The 15,547-nt window shown below is 34.7% G+C and overlaps 3 long non-coding RNA genes across 3 annotated transcripts; 2 read left to right on the top strand and 1 right to left on the bottom strand.

Annotated features, from left to right (window-relative positions):
• Window positions 1-341: 341 nt before the first annotated feature.
• Window positions 342-2,013, top strand: LOC125190548. The gene is made up of 2 exons (XR_007170938.1): window positions 342-476; window positions 1,532-2,013. It is a non-coding gene; the product is annotated as an uncharacterized LOC125190548 (long non-coding RNA).
• Window positions 2,014-5,183: 3,170 nt separating this feature from the next.
• LOC125186395 lies at window positions 5,184-5,913 on the bottom strand. Its single transcript, XR_007170431.1, has 2 exons — window positions 5,664-5,913; window positions 5,184-5,573 (listed from the first exon to the last, which is right to left on the bottom strand). It is a non-coding gene; the product is annotated as an uncharacterized LOC125186395 (long non-coding RNA).
• Window positions 5,914-6,403: 490 nt separating this feature from the next.
• Window positions 6,404-7,135, top strand: LOC125186396. The gene is made up of 2 exons (XR_007170432.1): window positions 6,404-6,539; window positions 6,623-7,135. It is a non-coding gene; the product is annotated as an uncharacterized LOC125186396 (long non-coding RNA).
• Window positions 7,136-15,547: the final 8,412 nt, after the last annotated feature.

The following is a 15,547-nucleotide window of genomic DNA, read 5'->3' as shown; positions in this document are numbered from 1 at the left end:
TTCAAGACTAAATATAGTAATTTAAATAATGTAGTTGTGTAACCTTTATACGTTAATACATGTCCAATGGTCAAGTTCATAATTTTACTGTTGCTTGCCAATATTTGGATCTAGATCTTGAACCTTTATTAAAACCACTCAGGCTATGTTTGGTACATGGAATTCAACTCATGGAATTGGAACTGGAGGCTTCAATTCCAATTTTGTTGTTTGGTACTAGAAAAAAAGTGGATTTGGAATTGAATTGTAATTCTAAAATTTTGAATTCCATGATTTCAATTCCAAACTTTTAGATGAAGAATTCCAAATCCAACATCTCAATTTTGCGGGTCAAATTATAAATTCGCGGATCCTAACCGGGTCAAAACAGAAAACGGGTCAATCCAATTTCACTCTCTCATTCACGCTCTCTCTCTCTGCGACGGAACCCTAATCTCTCGTTGGAGAGCTTCCTTCATCTCATAACAACCAATCAGGTATTATTTGTCATCGAAAATTTGTTCTTCTTAATACCATCCTGTGTTGTGCTTGATTTTGTTTCAATTTTGTCAATTTTTTTAAATCTCCATTTTTGCAGATCTTTCAAATTTTTTATTCAAATTGATTGTAGTTGTTAGCTAGGGTTTATTTGTTTAATTGCCGGGGATTTGAGGGTTCGAGAGTTTTGTTAGCTATAATTTGATTGCCACATGCTTTGAAAGTAATGTTACTTACTCACTCCCACTTTCATTCGTCTCACCTCGAGAAACTGCAAAATTGCAAAACCCATCTTCCCAAAGCAATGTCCTAATCCAACAAAATCCATCACCACTAATCCAACAAATCCCAAAAACCATCTTCCCAAACCAATATTCTTTGCTATTTCTAGTCTAGCAGCATATAGAGGATTTGTATAGCACTCTACCAAGCTTTATTTTGAAATGGTTAAAGAGCAGTAGCTATTGCTCTGTTATTGTTATCCCTTTGCTGCTGCTCTTTTTCTGTGCAAAAAATGAGTTTAAGTTTACATTACAGATTATATAAAATGAATCTGATTGGTGTGCTGGACTTTGTTTGGGTGTCTTTAATGGTGACTTATTTGCTTATATCATTTGTGATTTTTGAACAATAAGATAAGAGTCTCTAGTTATAACTTAATTTGTAGCAGCGCATTGTTATTATTGTCTCTAGTTGTTTTGTAGAGATCATGAATCCTTCACATGCATTATATGACTAGAAATGATTATGTGAAGTTTGTTTGGTATGTTAAGTGTTGTAGTTATAGTAGCAACTAGCAAGTTCAAATGCCTAAAATAGTTTGAGTATCATTACTTGTGGTTGAAACTTGAAATGCTATAACCTGCCCTTGCTGTTTAAGTTTAGTTCTAGTAAGTAGCTCAACTGAATTTTAGTGTCCAAATATATTTTGGTATCAAAGAATGAAATCCATTCCTATTAGAAATGTTATATTTCTTGATGTTATATTTCTTGATGTACAGTTGCGAATACATGATTTATATTGTGATTAAATATGCTTATTATTGTTTTGAAGGCAAATACAAAAATTGGACCTTATAGGAGAAAAATTGTGATAGAGAATTGGGAAGATATATATATTCTTTTCTCTCAAGATCGTGCTGACGGGCAAGGTGCAAAAACACATCAGGCAGGATGATCAAAACATGATGAATATGGTGGAAAACTGGAGATTATGGATTGGGGGGAGGGGGCAGTTAAGTATGAATACATTCATACATACTTTCATGGAGCAGTTTATATTTGTAAATTAAGATAAAGAGGAATCAAGCTGGGCTTCTCAATGTCTAAGGCTAAGAAGGACATTTTGTGGATATGTTTAACACATACTTACACACCATTAGCAATTTGAATTTTCAGTTTATTTTCCAACTATTCTCCGACTAAGGAGAAAATACAAAGTTGGAAGTTTTATCAAACATGTGTGAATGCTTTGTATGGAGTTTACTTCACATATTCTGGTTTAATTATAGATGTTTCAGTTTATTTGCTGCTCGATGTTGTGTGTGCGTACCAATTCTAAATCAATGTCAATTATTTGAAATATCAAACAAAGGTTTTGAAATTATAATAAAATTATATATCAATTCATTAATTATACCAAACAAAGAATTTGGAATTGAATTATAATTCTATGTCAATTCTTTAATTATACCAAACAAAGGATTTGGAATCATCCAATTCAATTCTATAAAATTCCAATTCCATTTCAATTCCAATTCTGCATACCAAACGGAGCCTCGTAAGCAATTTAAATTTCATATCATGTTTATCCCAATAATCAATATCATGTACATCAAAGCTTTAGTGAATATATACATGATTTAATTTTATAATAAAGTAGTAGGAGTAGTACTCATCTAATAGTGAATTATCAGAAAGTGACAAATTACAAGCATATGCCAAAAAGAGGGGCCTATTAATGGACTTTCCTCGTTGTAATTGGAGGTTGGTTTGAATGGACATGAGCCTTTAATTAGCCTAAAGACTTTATGGCTAATGCAATTGGGCAATAATAAAGCTTCTTGAGGTTCTTATTTGATCATACTTCAATTTATTTGGATACTTCTAATCCACCTCTCTTAGTCTTAGTGTGGTCCAATCAAATACCAAAATATTTAGTGTTATTGCTATCATATTTTATCTTGCTGTCTTTCTTTTTTAACTTCAGGTGGAGTGGGGTGTTTGGGCGTGACATTTATCTTAATGAATGTGGTGGTTTTTTCTTCATAAGTTGATGCTATTTCCCATTTGAGGCTAGTTTCAAACTTTTTGTCCAATGTGTGAAAGTCCCTTTCCATGGGTAGACTATTATTTGAACACAATAATGATACAATAAAAAACCAAAAGTAGGTTACTCTATGCATTTCACCTACATGATGATAAAAATAAAAAAATAAAAATAAAAAAAAAAAAAAAAGAAGCCTGTATAGTATATATACTTCTTATTACAATTTTATTGCCAAGAATTGTGATCAAAATAGAACTAATTCTTAAATCATATTAATGCTAATTAAATAAGTCAATATATTATTTGATGCATCAGGATTCAGGGGCTTTCTTTCGGGAAGTTTCATTTTCTGCTCATATTAAAACATCATACATACGTGTATCACTTTTTTTTGAGTGACTACTTAACACAATGGAACATTATACTCACTTCCTCTATCCGTCCCACAAGACTATGCATTTTGGGTTCGGCACAGATTTAATGCAAAATTGATAAAATAAGAGTGGTAGAGAGAAAAAGTAAATATTAGAGTAATGTTAGTGAAGAATGAATTTCACATTATTAGAAACAAAAGAATTTTTTAAATTAGAAAATACATATTCTTATGGAATAGACTAAAAAGGGAAGAGTGTATATTCTTATGGGATGGAGGGAGTAATATATATAATAAAAGGGTAAAAGTATAAGTACTAAAAATGAAAACCACACAAGTCAAAAAGGAAAGGAGAAAAAACTTTTTAGGCAAGTTGTATCTGGACGGTTGATATATTGTTTGGCCTACAAGTAACAATTATTATTATTATTCTATAACATTTAAAAACACACAAAAAGTGCGGCCAATGATATATAGAGGTACTTATATGCTTGGTTGGACATTTACATTTGCTACCACCGTTGGATCAACTCGATCGATATCATCAAATTCTAAATTTAAAAGTTCATGGCTTCATGCCATCTATTATAATAACTTGAATATTTTAGATTTAGGAAAAATGATACTCCATCCGTCCATGATTAAATGTCTCATATTTGACTGCCATGAATTTTATAAAATTGTTTGACTTTATAAAGCAAAATGGATAGATAAAGTTAGTGGAATATAGAGCATACTTTTATTAATTTTATAATAAAATGTGAGTGAAATGATATAATTGAATATATGGTCTACTTACTAAAGTATAGTAAAGTGAAATGAGATATTTATTGGTGGACGGACGAAAAAAGGAAAATAGAATATTTAATGGCGGATGGAAAGAATATTATTTAGCATTGTTTGTATTTTATTTATCTTGTGATCCACTTTTGTGAAAACAATCACTCTAATGCTGGTTTAGGTTTAGCATTTTATAAACAATGGGCTTTGTAAAACAAAAAGTAAGTGGTGTGTATTTGGCGAGACCGGAGTCACGTGAGTGGGTGATTTGAAGGAGGCGGATGCGTGGGTCCTATGTCACGTGACACAGCTACCACCTGAAACAGACATGTTCATCAAACTCAAAATCTCATTCTTATTCTCGTACGTACGATTAATTATTGTACTGACCCAAAACTTTGAAAAGATTTTACAACATTAAATAAAAGCACGATACAACGAATATTAGATATTTCAAAGCGGCACTAAAATTTAAAAGAATCTTACATTGAGTTAAGAAAATATAGACGAGACATCTAATAAACTTTTGTGCTATTTAGCAATTATTTTCAATGACTATCCGAAGAATAAATTTAAAGTAAAAGTCGTAATACCCGATTCACGAATCAAGTCTAATATTACAATATAATTAAAGCCTAGCCTATTATAATCGGAAGCGAAAGATGTGCAAGTCTCGGGCAGCCCGTTTGACAACACTGCTAGCATCCCAACAAAGTCCAACACGTCACCGACTTCCGCCAATGTATGTTCCTGCGTAAAATGGGAAAATCTGTAGAAATCATATAAGACCTTGCACTTAATGCCAAGATCAAATTCTACGGTGAGATAAATTGAGAAATCTAAGCTAATCTTTGAGAAGATTTTCCATAAGATTTACTAAGGAGATCATTTATTCCCATATCAAATAAAATCTTAAGGAAATAGATATAATAATTGCAAGTGGGACTAAGTAGTAACTTCTTCATATCTATCACCAATCTTATACAGTATTTGCATTCAATACGAATCTAATTTAAAAGATTTCATAGAAAGAATGCAACATAATTTATTTTAGCCTATAAATAGAAACAAAATTCCTTCTGGTCTCAATCACTTTCACATACTCTATCAAATAAAATACTATGAGGAGATAAAGTAATGTGCAAGTGGATAGTAGACATTTAATGCATAATCTCATTGCAAGATTTGTTCAGGAGAATGAGGGAGCAGATTATGCCAAGTAAGATATTAAATCCCTGCTAAAGATGTAAGCATATCAAAATCAGAGATATGTACAAGCTAAGCTAGGCAAGGTAAATGCATATATATGGGAACGAGCTTTTCTTTTTCCAGCATCACTTACAAAACAATAGGAACTCACTCCAAAACTTTCAACCATCCAAAGGAGAGATAAGGAGTAAGAAAAGTGGGAGAGTTGCAAACAATTACAGGGTCAAGTCCCACAATCCAACAACACATTTTCCCACGTAATGAAGGTAAACTCCAAGCACTTTTCCTTTTCTCAACATTTGCATATAAGCATGTAGATCAAGAATAACAATTCTTCACAAAATAAGAACTTGTCTCGAGATTATAAATCTGTCGGGACTCCGGCGACTAATCTTCGGCACCCTATCGACGACAGTAGCAGCCCCACAGCCTGATGCATCACTGATTTCACCCACCTTCAAAAATCTACAAGTTTGAAACACCTAAACTTTAAATCAAAGATTAAATCTTTAGAAATTACACAGAAAGAAATAGGATAGAATTTCCCTAATTTACCTCTCAGGAGTCGGCGATGAGGCAGCGGCCGTGGAGGCGTGGGGAGGCCGGGGAATCGCCGCCCGTGCAGCGGCGGCGACAGATTTGAGAGAGAGAGGCGAGGGGGAGAAGAAATAGAGAGAGAGTTGAGGGAGAAAGGGAAAGAGACGTAAGGAGTATATATATATATAATTGGGCTAATTTCTAATTAATTCTTCTCAATTTGAATTAGTGTAAGAAGTATCCCTTTAGCCCACTGCCGATAATTTCATCTTGATATATTAATTGGCCCATTTAGCTCTTGATTTATAAATTGATCCATGTTTTGTTTAGGCTAATTTAAATTATTTTGTCAGGACCAAAATAATTTGATAGAAGATAAAATCTCTGGAAGTAAATAAATAAATTTTCTCTTTAATTAGTTGTTTAAGACTTCTAATTAAATCCCAGAATTATAATGAAATGATGTGAAAATGAATTTCTAGAGAGAGTCATAAAAACCTAATAGAAGAGTAAGGCTTAAAGAAGGAGAACCATATAATAAGATGCATATCATAAAGTGAGAATTGATATGCTACGGGATACATGCTGCGGACTTGGTGAGCGACTATGACGTGGCAACATCACCATTCAATTTTTTCTCTTTCCTTTCCTCTCTCCTGCCTCTCATCGTCTTCTCTCCCTCTCTCCTCTGCAATTTCCTCTCTCCTTCTCTTTCATCCTCTCTAACTCTCACTCCCGATTAAATCTCAGTGTTGAATCCGAAACGCAATCACTCTGAAGAATTTGGTGTATTGCTCTCCAAATTACAAGAGCAATGATGAGAACAAAAAAATGGCAGAATCAAGAGAGAGCTTGATAAACGCACCCCCAAACTCGAGACACCCCCAAACTAACGTCTCTGAATTTCTTCTTCATATGAAGCTCTGTATGATGTAACTATAACTTTCGGTTTGCTGAATCAAATTGAATCGTTGCAGGTGGAAACGGGGAAGAAGACGCTTATACTTCACGGAACTAAAACGAGCAGTGTTTTGAATTCAGTGTTAACAGAAATTCATCATTTGAAGAAGGATAATTCCATCAAGTACTCGAGAAGGAATGACAAAATTAGACCTTTTGAGAGTGGCGGCGAGACTTCTCTTGAATTCTTCTCTCTCAAGACAGATTGCGGCCTCTTTGTGGTATGCTCTTAAATTTTTTCACCCTCAATTAGATCAGAAAATAGAGAGGATGAAAGAGAAGGAGAGAGGGTATTGCAATGGAGAGAGGGAGAGGAGACGATGAGAGAGGAGAGAGGGTATTGCAGAGGAGAGAGGGAGAGGAGACGATGAGAGAGAGAAGAGGGGAGAGAGGAAAGGAAAGAGAAAAAATTGAATGGTGATATTGCCACGTCATAGTCGCTCACCAAGTCCACAACATGTATCCCGCAGCATATCAATTCTCATCATAAAGTTATTATATATATATATAGGGATGCATTACCCTCCTTATCACCCTCTAGTATAAAACATAGGTCTAATTTAATCCCTTGGATCAACAAATCTTGGCTGAAATTAAAATTCACGCGGTACATTAAGTTGGTGGTTTCGTACATTAAAGGGCAGTTTTGGTATCACATTTATTGTTTTGTGTAGTAGTCTCATTTGCATTCTTACACTTATTAGGTTACATTATTCGAGTTAATTGTTACATTATTTGCTACTAATGTAAGCTTTGTACATTAAAATCATAAATATGTACATTACCAAATGGCCAGGGAAACCAAATTGACAGATAAAATATACATTAAACTACTACATTCATACATTATTCTTGTTAGGCATATACATTATAAGATTATATTCGTACATTATTTCTTGTATGAAATCCTAAATACAAATACAAAACGAAATTCAATACATGTGGTGGCACTATGCCCTAGCCGTATGGATTGCTAAACCTAAGGAATGATTGAACTCTTTTACCCTTGGTGGTGATTTCATTTGTGAGTAAGTACTATAACCTAGCCACATGGATCGTTAAACCCAAATGGTATGTAAGCTCCCACTAAACATTACATCCTTAGATAGGTATCACTTAGAATTATTCATTTACATTTAAGGCCAATTTTTAGGTACATTATTTACGGTAGGAAATCCTAAATACATATAAAAAACGAAATTCAATGCATGTGGTGCTACTATACCCTAGCCCTGTGGATTGCTAAACCCCTAGGGGAATGATTCAAACTCCTTACCCTTGGTGATGATTTCATTTTGTGAGTGGGTACTACAACCTAGCCACATGGATCGCTAAACCCAAAGGGTATGGATTCAACTCTCACCAAACATTAAATCCTTAAATAGGTACATCATTTATGATTTTGCATTCACATTAAAGGCCAATTTTCGTACATTATTTACCGTAGGAAATCCTAAATACATATGAAAAACGAAATTCAATGCATGTGGTGCTACTATACCCTAGCTCTATGGATTGTTAAACCCCTAGGGGAATGATTCAAACTCCCTACCCTAGATGATGATTTCATTTTGTGAGTGAGTACTACAACCTAGCCACTTGGATCGCTAAACCCAAAGGGTATGGCTTCAACTCCCACCAAACATTAAATTCTTAGATAGGTACATCATTTAGTATGATGCATTTACATTAAATGTTAATTTTCGTACATTATTTACTGTAGGAAATCCTATAAATACATAAAAAAAAAAAACGAAATTCAATTCATGTGGTGGTATTATATACCCTAGCCCTATGGATTGCTAAACCCCTAGGAGAACGTAAGTTTAATTCATTCTCCAAGGGTTTAGTAATCCATAGGTTAGGGTGTAGTACCAACTTGATAATGTTATATAAGTACATTACTCACTTATTCAATGTACATCGAAAACAAATCGAATTCATATTCTTAGTCAGGGAACATAATTGCAACATAGTATAAATATGTTCATTTTTAGATAATACTCCAATGATTAATTTAATCATGAATCGTGAATTAATTTAATAGTCAAAGAACATATCAAATATAAGATTCGTGAATCAAGGAGTTGATGATTAATTTAATATATTAGGTGTTTATTTAGGGAATGAAAATAACTTCCAATGATTAATTTAATACACAATAGGCGTGTAATTAGGAAATGAAAATAACGCCCAATATGTAATCTTCCTTTTATGCCCTTTTTAATTTTTTTTATTAATTTATTCTATTCCAAGTGGCTTCCATATCAACCATAAGATCGCTCCTAATCAATGGATGTAATTAGTTCTCCTTTTCAACAGTTTTATATACATTAATTTGAATACATCCCTAATTATATATATATATATATATATATAGGGTTTTGATCTATGAAGACCAGATTTAAATACAGAAACGCAGAACAAAGTCATACGTAGGGCATTTTTAGGTCATAGTTAGTTTATTTTTAGGTCATGCTAACAAAGAATGACCTAAAATGATCTTAACATGACATAAGCCCAAACCTTATAATATGACCTAAAACTACTTAATTATGACCTTCCGTATTTTGGGTTAATTATTGACCATTAGATCATCTAATCCTAGGGCCAAGATTTGGGCTGCATTTCTGGATTTAAATGCATTCTTATTTTGATCATCTCCCAATATATTATATTGATATATCCATATATATATATATATAGGGTTTTAATCTATCAAAGGAAGCCCTTAAGTACCGAAATTCAGCCCAATTATCATCCGTTAGATTTATTATATAAGGGCCACGATTTGTTTTATAAATTGTTTCTTTTATGTCATGACAAGTGCAAATTGGGTCATACGAAGGGTATTTTCGGGAGTCCACATTAGTGGAACCATTGCTTCCGTTATTAGTGGGCGAATTTAATGGGAGTGAATATTAATCCACACAAGAATATAGCTCTTCATTTCCCCCACGCCAGTGAAGAAGTGAGAGAGTGAAAATTTTCATTCATTTGTTCAAAAATCTCTCTAGAAGAAATTAGGGATTTTGCTCAAGACAAATGAATTGTCGACAATGGTGGATACAAGGGCATCCGGAACAGCGAGGAAGGTCGGGAAAGGTAAGTAAGGGTTTATGAAAATTACGTTTTTCTTCACTGTGGCACAAAATTGCTATATTTTGTGCCATTATATGTTTTTTTGGTTTTGAACAAGTTTATCAAAGTCTTACGGGAAAGAATAAAGAAGGCATGTGATGACAAAATTGTTGCAGCCATTGAATTGGGGAGCTCATGTTAGGATAATTCAGTTTGTTCTCACATAAATTGTGCTGGGACATGGACTTTTGCTAAATCCCTAATTTGGAATCCAATTTTTCTGACATTAAAACGATAAAATTAGGGCAAAAGTTCATATAATTGTTTATTTTATGTTCGCCATTGAAGATCAATGACTTGAAATGTGTTATGCATGACATTAAACCTGTTAATTTCAAATCTCATTTTTCTGAAGCAAAATCCCTTAGAATGACATATGTATATGGTACACATGACATTAAACATGTCTTTTTGAATATAGCATAATCCCTGTTTGAATTTTGGTCTTGATTTTGTAAACTTCGTTGCCTTTATAACAGGAGTTACAGTTGTGATGAAAAAATGACATGAAATTGTGTTCTTAATGACGTAAAAGCTGTTATGGAGTTTTGCTTAATCCCTAATTTGGAATCCAATTTTTCTGACATAAAAACGATAAAATTAGGGCAAAAGTTCATATAATTGTTTATTTTATGTTGGTTATTGAAGATATATCGCTTGAAATTATGTTACGCATGACATAAAAATTGTTAGCTTGGTCTAGGTCATATTTAGATTATTTTAGGTCATGCTTACTATTATGCCCTAAAACCAGACTAAAAATGACCTCTTTTAACCGTACAGGTACAGTGGTAGAGAATGTTGATGCAGCTCAGTTGCAAAAGAAAACTAATAATGCAGCTGCAGATGGTGGACAGAGAGGGCGAATGGAATTGTGGACTATCAATTAGAAAGAAGGGTGTGTTATCGTGTGTTGATGGTAGTGAAAAATAATCATAGCGCCTTTTTGCGGCATCCAAACATTATGAAAAGGATAGTAACAACGCGAAGTTCGATGTTGAAAAGATGATAGCAAACTACAGATTAAGCAGTTGTTATTTCATAACTTAAAAGACTGAAACTCTGTTTCATTTTTTTTAGTTTACCACCGATTTAAATTAAGGATGTTTAAACAGTTTAGCTTTACATATTTGGATGATGTTTTAGAAATGACATCAGATGTTATTGTTTCTTCAATTTATATATGAATACGACTCATTTTTTAGTTACAAACAAACTCTTGTTGTGTCATACTGTATGCAAGTTATGCTCATGTTAGCAAAAAAAGAGAGAGAAACGTAAAAATAATCAAACATGTCATGTTTGTGTGTGGTGTGCGAATAATGAATCAATAAGTCAGTATGAGTACACTCGGGATAAATTTATTCATAGAAAATGCAACTTAAAGTGATTGTGAGAATTACTCCACAATGTCATATTGTTGTCAGTTTGTGTCATACTAATTGTATTTTCGAGTCATTACAGAATGCATAGGTATAACAGGAAAACGATATTCAAATACGTCAATGTGAGTATCACCCAGGATCAATTTATGTCATAAAAATGCAACTTTGGGTCATCGATAAATCTGGAAACTAATTTCTCAAGAATAATAAATCTCCATGGAACTTAAGTAAAATGGAAGATGAATGGAAGATCGTTTGAAGAATATGGAAGATATGAAGAAGATGAAATTATGGATTGGTAACTCATATCACTCAGGCTGATGATTAGTTAGTGGAAAGAAGAATATGCAACATTATAGGATTTTCCATAACCAACGAAATCATAGATTGACATAAGTAACCTTTTAGGATTATTAGTGATTAAATTAATAATATCTGAGAAATTAATCTAACCATTAGATATTCTAATCTTAAGATGAGATCGGCTAATCCTATGGACAGTAAATGGTCTGTATTTCTTTATTTAAGGTCATTCTTGTTTTGATCAAAATCCTATATATATATATATATATATATATATATATATATATATATAGGGGAGTGATCAAAACAAGTATGTGCTTAAATCAAGAAATGCAGCCCAAATCTTGACCCTAGGATTAGATGATCTAATGGTCAATAATTAACCAAAAATACGGAAGGTCATAATTAAGCAGTTTTAGGTCATATTATAAGATTTGAGTTTATGTCATGTTAAGATCATTTTAGGTCATGCTTTGTTAGCATGACCTAAAAATAAACTAACTATGACCTAAAAATGTCCTACGTATGACCGCGTTCTGCGTTTCTGTATTTAAATCTGGTCTTCATAGATCAAAACCCTATATATATATATATATATATATATATATATATATTCTTGAAGCTGAAATTTAGCTTGTATTTTGTTTCCAAAAAGGAAGAACATACAGGAAGATAACTTTCAGAAACAGAGAATTATTTGCGAAAATCCTGGGAAGCAAAAACAAGGTGAACTTTTCTATCCTACATACTAATGTGGATAAAAATGCAAATTATTTTTGAAGTGATATTTTATGAAAAACTCGAACATATGTTCGTTGTTTTAAATGATGTTGTCTTGCCAAAATGTTTTGTGTATAATGCCTATCTGTTTTGGCGTGAGGCCAAGTGAGTTGTGAATGATGATATGTGAATCGAATTCGGGTCCAAGTGAGGGTGGTGTCCCTACTCGGGCTAGTGTACACAGGAAACCTATGGCTAGAGGGCAGGTCTGGTGACTGAGGAAGGTGGCCACCTTCCCGGCACAAGAATGTTGATGTGACCGTGAGAGAACACCATCTCTACGGCACAAAATTGTTAATGTGACCGTGAGAGACCACCATCTCTACGGCACAAGATGATCAGATATGGCAAAATACAGAAAGAGAATGGACTGCAGTCGAAAAATGATTTTTAGTAAGCTCGGGTCTTTTTAATAAAACCCATGAGTGTTACTGTGATAGTGGCTTGACAATATTTTCAAATGTATATTTGTATTTTTCGGCAATGTGTTCACTGAGTACTTTTGTACTCAGCCCTGCATATATTTCTAAATGTGCAGGTTGAGCAGCGAAGTGGTGGAGGAAGTGCTATTGAGACAATACATTTAATTCAGTCAGATTAGGATTCTCGGAGGTTCATGTCTCCATACATAGAACCGTGTTCATTTGCTTCCGTTGTGCATCTTAAAAGACTCAAGTCTATTTTGTTCAAAACTCTGGTGTATTGAAATTTTTACAAACGATTACTCGAGTTTCATGATCGAGTATCTTTCCTTCTATGTATCAGCACTTGATTAGTCATGTCTCGCAACCAATGTTTGATTTTGTTTTTCCCTATTTCTTTCCCCGCTTCTTATACCCCCGCCCCGAGTCACGGTTCCCCGACTAGGCTATCCTTAGCAAGTGCGGTTGTGACAATTATATTATGATAAAAAACCTCACTTGCGACATATTCAGTTCAGCTCTCTCTCTATCTTTCCAATTTCCATAATGCTTGTGAGAAGCTCTTCAATACCTGTGTTGAACTCATGGATTCCCAAACCATTGGCAAGATCTTATTCCATGTCGTTTGACCACAATCGTATTGACAAAATCTCCAAAAATCTAACCGAGTCTCCAACTAATCATACATTTTTTGTTCCGGTTGAGGATGGAGACGAAACGGGATGTAGAAAAGCAGCGGCGTGTTAAGGATAATCTCCTCAACTGCGATTAATTTCTCCGTGAAGTCGCGGGAGCTTTGCCCGACGATCGCACACGTTCGAATTTAGGGTTTGGAAGAAGAAGACTGAAACTTTGCGTGAAAAATATTCTATTTCCTGAAGGTTGAAATAAAATACACGCCTATTTATATCTAGGACCCTAGGGTTGATTCGACCTACGATCCGGGAAAGAATCAACAAAGAAAACCCGGAAAGGAGCTTATAAATCGCTCGACGCTAAATAATTGAAATTACAATTAAAAGTTCAAAATACTACGTGAATTAAATAGAAATAACCACTAAATAAATTAGCTAATCAACTAACTAAATACTCTTTCTCCCAACGCTCAATGCTTGGCGAAGTCTGCGAAGTGGTCCGGTGGGCGCCGGTGACGGCGCGAACGATCCTTCGCTATGGTTCTCTCAGGCTCTCCGCTTCCACTGGCTCCCGTATCAAAGTCACTCTCCTCCATCCGTTGCACCGGTGTCTCTCCAAGGCGAGCTGACGGCAGACTCGTATCACGGCGGCCGTGGAGTTCGAGGTTGGTGACAGCGGCGCCGGAAGTGTCGGATCGGGTGGCAGAGCTGGAGATGACGCCAATCATACTAGTATGGATGTGTATTATGAGGACTTGATTAAGGCCGATCCCATGAATTCAAATGCTACATTTTTGAAAGAGGTACATCAACTATATCTTCTTTCTTTTCTATCTTTCCTTACTAAGGGTTATAAGATCATTACAAATAAAATACTACTTAATTGACTAATTTTGTAAATGATTTAAAATCTTATTTTACAAAAATATTATACAACATTTAAGCATTATAAGTATAAGTTAAGAATTTAGGTAAGGTATATTTTTAACAGGCTTTATATATTATTTAATATTTAAGGCTAGTAATTTTTTGTTAATAATTAACAGGTTCGAGGAGAATTGCATTGTGCAAGGGCAATATTGGCAGACCCAAGTTGTGGAAATGCTTTGTCATTATATGCTCATCTAATTTGGCTCCTCCATAGAGATGCAGAGCGGCGCCGGACAATTGGTAACTAATCTATTATTTTTTATTTAGGGCTTGTCCGGTAGCCCCAAATAGGCTTGAAACGCGATTTTTTCCCGTTTGGTACCAGCCGCTCCAATCGGCCGACCCGGAAAAATTCCAGCGGGTTTCAAGGTTGTGTAGACTACTATCGGCTTGGGTGCGTTAGCACAATCAGAGGAGGGAGTGGTATAGTTTTCACGAATGTGGTGTTAACTCTGATAGTGAGAGGAATTATACCAAATTACCCTCCGACGGTTGACGGTTTGGTTTGGTCCACCGCTGCAGGTGCACGGGGAACCGCCTGGATTTGCAGAGCTTCAGGGGTCGGCGACGTCGTTAACCTAAAGTCGATTTCGGACGAAAATCCCATCTAGTGAGTGACCGCCTATTTTCATATCTTGGGTTATCGGCCTTTATCCATCTGGGTATGTCGAAATAATGGGTATTTGGTTTTGATCTGGTAGCTATGAATATGCACTTGGTGTTGATGGTTGAAATTGGGTTGATAGAGTTTCAATTTTGACTCTAAATTTGTGGCCGACTGTTATGCAAGGCGGAAATGCCATATTTGCAATGTCAAACTGTTAAAATTGTGTTCATAGTTTGCAGTGTGTGTAGTTCTGTTGTTGATTTTAGCATGGCTTAGTGTAAATTCACCCAAATATTAACTATTTCCTCCCCGGTTCAGCTCTTTCACCGTCTGCAATGCTTAATTTCATTTGTTTGAGCTCCATCGGATGGGCTGGTCTGAATCCTCGTCATATGTGGGGTTTAGAGAGAGGACCGTGTATTTGTTGATCCATATTTGGATTGTTTTGAATCAAAATCCAATGTTGATGTTTAGTTTTTGCTCTCTATTGTGTAATCTGCCTAACGTATGCATACATTTTTTTGGCAAATCAGTGATGAGGTATTCATTTAGGGCAGCCACCACTAATTCCATTTTGATTTCCCTTCGAGTTTCAGGTCCTGAGCTTCATCACCTTCCCCTTTCCCTTCGACGTCATGGCTGCAACGGAACTTGAGTTCATTAATGCCGAACGCATACACAGTACAAACGTTAACACAGTTCAACATTAACCTTGCTGTTTCACTAACCTTGGTGATGA

Source organism: Salvia hispanica, chromosome 5, assembly GCF_023119035.1.
Source record: "Salvia hispanica cultivar TCC Black 2014 chromosome 5, UniMelb_Shisp_WGS_1.0, whole genome shotgun sequence".
NCBI classification, from domain to species: domain Eukaryota; kingdom Viridiplantae; phylum Streptophyta; class Magnoliopsida; order Lamiales; family Lamiaceae; genus Salvia; species Salvia hispanica.
The sequence above is the reverse complement of the archived record's forward strand: the minus strand, read 5'-3'. Positions and strand labels throughout refer to the sequence as shown.